Source organism: Triticum urartu, chromosome 1A (genome assembly GCF_056163025.1).
Source record: "Triticum urartu cultivar PI428250 chromosome 1A, HENAU_Tu73, whole genome shotgun sequence".
NCBI classification, from domain to species: Eukaryota; Viridiplantae; Streptophyta; class Magnoliopsida; order Poales; family Poaceae; genus Triticum; species Triticum urartu.
The window spans coordinates 336,331,539-336,337,538 of NC_141873.1; positions in this window are offsets into that span (position 1 = coordinate 336,331,539).

Below are 6,000 nucleotides of genomic sequence, written 5' to 3' on the forward strand. Positions count from 1 at the left end.
CTGATCATAGTGTGCTTGTACTTGTATGTAAAATAAATAGAAGATCATTTCAGATATATTTACTGATTTTAAGTAATAAAACAATATGTTCACAAGTCTACAAAATTTAGTCAAAATATAATCACATGTCTTCAAAATGACAAAGATGATTTTAGTGAGAGAAACAAAATTTCAGCAACATCTTGGTTGTTTGTGTAAGTAGTTTATATACAAATAAGCAGTTTATAGCACAAAATATCTAAAAATGCACCAGAATCATAGAGAGTGCACATAAATCAAGTATACAGTGCAAATACATCTTTAAAGTTCACATATATAAAGCCACAGATGCATATGGTCATATTACAGTCCAATAGATCATAGAGTTCACATATTAGATAGCCAGAGATCCATATTATCCATATTACAGTCCATCCATGGGCACTCCAGAAACATAACATAAGGTCCATGTTACATTTCATACATCACATATATAGGGGGCATGGTTTTTCTGACCAAATACAGTAAAATATGGTCAGCTTGGTATGAATTAGCACATACTTTCTCACACTCCATCCTTGGGCACTCCTGTTGGGTTTCGTAGTAATTTCAAAAAAATTCCTACGCACACGCAAGATCATGTGATGCATAGCAACGAGGGGGGAGTGTGATCTACATACCTAGTAGATCGACAACGGAAGCGTTTGGTTGATGTAGTCGTACGTTTTTACGATCCGACCGATCAAACACCGAAACTACGGCACCTCCGAGTTCGAGCACACGTTCAGCTCGATGACGATCCCCGGACTCCGATCCAGCAAAGTGTCGGGGAAGAGTTCCGTCAGCACGACGGCGTGGTGACGATCTTGATGTACTACTGCAGCAGGGCTTCGCCTAAACTCCGCTACAATATTATCGAGGACTATGGTGGCTGGGGGCGCCGCACACGGCTAAGGAATAGATCACGTGGATCAACTTATGTGTCTTTGGGGTGCCCCTTGTCTCAGTATATAAAGGAGCCAGGGAGAGGGGGCGGCCGGCCAAGGTGGGCGCGCCAAGGGGGAGTCCTACTCCCATCGGGAGTAGGACTCCTAGTTGGACAAGGAGAGAGGGGAAAGAGGTGGAAGAGAGGAAGGAAAGGGGGGGGGGGGCGGCGCCCCCCTTCCCTTGTCCTATTCGGACTAGGAAGGGGAGGGGCGCGCGGCCACCTCTTGCCTCCTTCTCTCTTCTTCCTCAAGGCCCATGTAGGCCCAATAAACCCCCGGGGGGGGCGGTACTCCGGAAAAATGCCGATTTCACCCGGAACGATTCCGATGTCCAAATATAGGCTTCCAATATATCAATCTTTACGTCTCGACCATTTCGAGACTCCTCGTCATGTCCGTGATCACATCCGGGACTCCGAACAACCTTCGGTACATCAAAATGCATAAACTCATAATATAACTGTCATCGTAACCTTAAGCGTGCGGACCCTACGGGTTCGAGAACAATGTAGACATGACCGAGACACGTCTCCGGTCAATAACCAATAGCGGGACCTGGATGCCCATATTGGCTCCTACATATTCTACGAAGATCTTTATCGGTCAGACCGCATAACAACATACGTTGTTCCCTTTGTCATCGGTATGTTACTTGCCCGAGATTCGATCGTCGGTATTCCAATACCTAGTTCAATCTCGTTGCCGGCAAGTCTCTTTACTCGTTCTGTAATACATCATCCCGCAACTAACTCATTTAGTTGCAATGCTTGCAAGGCTTAAGTGATGTGCATTACCGAGAGGGCCCAGAGATACCTCTCCAACAATCGGAGTGACAAAACCTAATCTCGAAATACGCCAACCCAACATGTACCTTTGGAGACACCTGTAGTACTCCTTTATAATCACCCAGTTACGTTGTGACGTTTGGTAGTACCCAAAGTGTTCCTTCGGTAAACGGGAGTTGCATAATCTCATAGTTATAGGAACATGTATAAGTCATGAAGAAAGCAATAGCAACATACTAAACGATTGGGTGCTAAGCTAATGGAATGGGTCATGTCAATCAGATCATTGTCTTAATGATGTGATCCCGTTAATCAAATAACAACTCATCGTTCATGGTTAGGAAACACAACCATCTTTGATTAACGAGTTAGTCAAGTAGAGGCATACTAGTGACACTCTGTTTGTCTATGTATTCACACATGTATTATATTTCCAGTTAATACAATTCTAGCATGAATAATAAACATTTATCATGATATAAGGAAATAAATAATAACTTTATTATTGCCTCTAGGGCATATTTCCTTCAGTCTCCCACTTGCACTAGAGTCAATAATCTAGTTCACATCGCCATGTGATTTAACAGCAATAGTTCACATCACCATGTGATTAACACCCATAGTTCACATCGATATGTGATAAACACCCAAAGGGTTTACTAGAGTCAATAATCTAGTTCACATCGCTATGTGATTAACACCCAAAGAGTACTAAGGTGTGATCATATTTTGCTTGTGAGATAATTTTAGTCAACGGGTCTGTCACATTCAGATCCGTAAGTATTTTGCAAATTTCTATGTCAACAATGCTCTGCACGGAGCTACTCTAGCTTATTGCTCCCACTTTCAATATGTATCTAGATCGAGACTTAGAGTCATCCAGATCTGTGTCAAAACTTGCATCGACGTAACCTTTTACGATGAACCTTTTTTTTGTCACCTCCATAATTGAGAAATATTTCCTTATTCCACTAAGGATAATTTTGACCGCTGTCCAGTGATCTACTCTTAGATCACTATTGTACTCCCTTGCATAACAAAGTGTAGGGTATACAATAGATCTGGTACACAGCATGGCATACTTTATAGAACCTATGGCTGAGGCATAGGGAATGACTTTCATTCTATTTCTATCTTCTGCCGTGGTCGGGTTTTGAGTCTTACTCAATTTCACACCTTGCAACACAGGCAAGAACTCTTTCTTTGACTGTTCCATTTTATACTACTTCAAAATCTTGTCAAGGTATGTACTCATTGAAAAAACTTATCAAGCGTCTTGATCTATCTCTATAGATCTTGATGCTCAATATGTAAGCAGCTTTACCGAGGTCCTTCTTTGAAAAATTCCTTTCAAACACTCCTTTATGCTTTGCAGAATAATTCTACATTATTTCCGATCAACAATATGTCATTCACATATACTTATCAGAAATGTTGTAGTGCTCCCACTCACTTTCTTGTAAATACAGGCTTCATTGCAAGTTTGTATAAAACTATATGCTTTGATCAACTTATCAAAGCGTATATTCCAACTTTGAGATGCTTGCACCAGTCCATAGATGGATCGCTGGAGCTTGCATATTTTGTTAGCACCTTTAGGATTGACAAAACCTTCTGGTTGTATCATATACAATTCTTCTTTAATAAATCTATTAAGGAATGCAGTTTTGTTTATCCATTTGCCAGATTTCATAAAATGCGGCAATTGCTAACATGATTCGGACAGACTTAAGCATAGATACGAGTGAGAAACTCTCATCGTAGTCAACACCTTGAACTTTGTCGAAAACCTTTTGCGACAATTCCAGCTTTGTAGATAGTAACACTACTATCAGCGTCCGTCTTCCTCTTGAAGATCCATTTATTTTCTATGGCTTGCCGATCATCGGGCAAATCCATCAAAGTCCATACTTTGTTCTCATACATGGATCATATCTCAGATTTCATGGCCTCAAACCATTTCGCGGAATCTGGGCTCATCATCGCTTCCTCATAGTTCGCAAGTTCGCCATGGTCTAGTAACATGACTTCCAGAACAGGATTACTAGACCACACTGGTGCGGATCTCATTCTGGTTTACCTACGAGATTCGGTAGTAACTTGATCTGAAGTTACATGATCATCATCATTAGCTTCCTCACTAATTGGTGTAGTAGTCATAGGAACAGATTTCTATGATGAACTACTTTCCAATAAGGGAGCAGGTACAGTTACCTCATCAAGTTCTACTTTCCTCCCACTCACTTCTTTCGAGAGAAACTCCTTCTCTAGAAAAACTCCGAATTTAGCAACAAAAGTCTTGCCTTCAGATTTGTGATAGAAGGTGTACCCAACAGTCTCCTTTGGGTATCCTATGAAGACATATTTCTCCGATTTGGGTTTGAGCTTATCAGGATGAAACTTTTTCATATAAGCATCACAATCCCAAATTTTAAGAAATGACAACTTTGGTTTCTTGCCAAACCACAGTTCAGATTGTGTCGTCTCAACGGACTTAGATGGTGCCTTTTTAAACGTGAATGCAGCTGTCTTTAATGCATAACCCCAAAACGATAGTGGTAGATCGAAAAGAGACATCATAGATCGCACCATATCTAATAAAGTGCGGTTATAATGTTCAGACACACCATTATGCTGTGGTGTTCCAAGTGGCGTGAGTAGTAAAACTATTTCACATTATTTTAACTGAAGGCCAAACTCGTAACTCAAATATTTTACCTCTGCGATCATATCGTAGAAACTTTTATTTTCTTGTTACGATGATTCTCCACTTCACTCTGAAATTCTTTGAACTTTTCAAATATTTCAGACTTGTGTTTCATTAAGTAGACATACCCATATCTGCTCAAATCATCTGTGAAGGTCAGAAAATAATGATACCCGCCGCGAGCCTTAACACTCATCGGATCTCATACATCAGTATGTATTATTTCCAATAAGTCAGTTGCTCGCTCCATAGTTCCGGAGAACGGCGTTTTAGTCATCTTGCCCATGAGGCATGGTTCACAAGCATCAACTGATTCATAATCAAGTGATTCCAAAAACCCATTAGCATGGAGTTTCTTCATGCGCTTTACACCAATATGACCTAAACGGCAGTGCCACAAATAAGTTGCACTATCATTATTAACTTTGCATCTTTTGGTTTCAATATTATGATTATGTGTATCACTACGATCGAGATCCAACGAACTATTTTCATTGGGTGTGTAACCATATAAGGTTTTATTCATGTAAACAGAACAACAATTTATTCTCTTACTTAAATGAATAACTGTATTACAATAAACATGATCAAATCATATTCATGCTCAACGCAAACACCAAATAACACTTATTCAGGTTCAATACTAAACCCGAAAGTATAGGGAGTGTGCGATGATGATCATATCAATCTTGGAACCACTTCCAACACACATCGTCACTTCACCCTTAACTAGTCTCTGTTTATTCTGCAACTCCCGTTTTGAGTTACTAATCTTAGCAACTGAACTAGTATCAAATACTGAGGGGTTGCTATAAACACTAGTAAAGTACACATTAATAACATGTATATCAAATATACTTATGTTCACTTTGCCATCCTTCTTATCTGCCAATCACTTGGGGTAGTTCCGCTTCCAGTGACCAGTCCCTTTGCAGTAGAAACACTTAGTCTCAGGCTTAGGACCAGACTTGGGCTTCTTCACTTGAGCAGCAACTTGCTTGCTGTTCTTCTTGAAGTTCCCCTTCTTCCCTCTGCCCTTTTCTTAAAACTAGTGGTCTTGTCTACCATCAACACTTGATGTTTTTCTTGATTTCTACCTTCGTCAATTTCCGCATTACGAAGAGCTTGGGAATCGTTTCCGTTATCCCTTGCATATCATAGTTCATCACGAAGTTCTACTAACTTGGTGATGGTGACTAGAGAATTCTGTCAATCACTATCTTATCTGGAAGATTAACTCCCACTTGATTCAAGCGATTGTAGTACTCAGACAATCTGAGCACATGCTCACTAGTTGAGCGATTCTCCTCCATCTTTTAGCTATAGAACTTGTTGGAGACTTCATATCTCTCAACTCGGATATTTGCTTGAAATATTAACTTCAACTCCTGGAACATCTCATATGCTCCATGACGTTCAAAACGTCTTTGAAGTCCCGATTCTAAGCCATTAAGCATGGTGCGTAAACTATCAAGTAGTCATCATATTGAGCTAGCCAAACGTTCATAACGTCTGCATCTGCTCCTGCAATAGGTCCGTCACC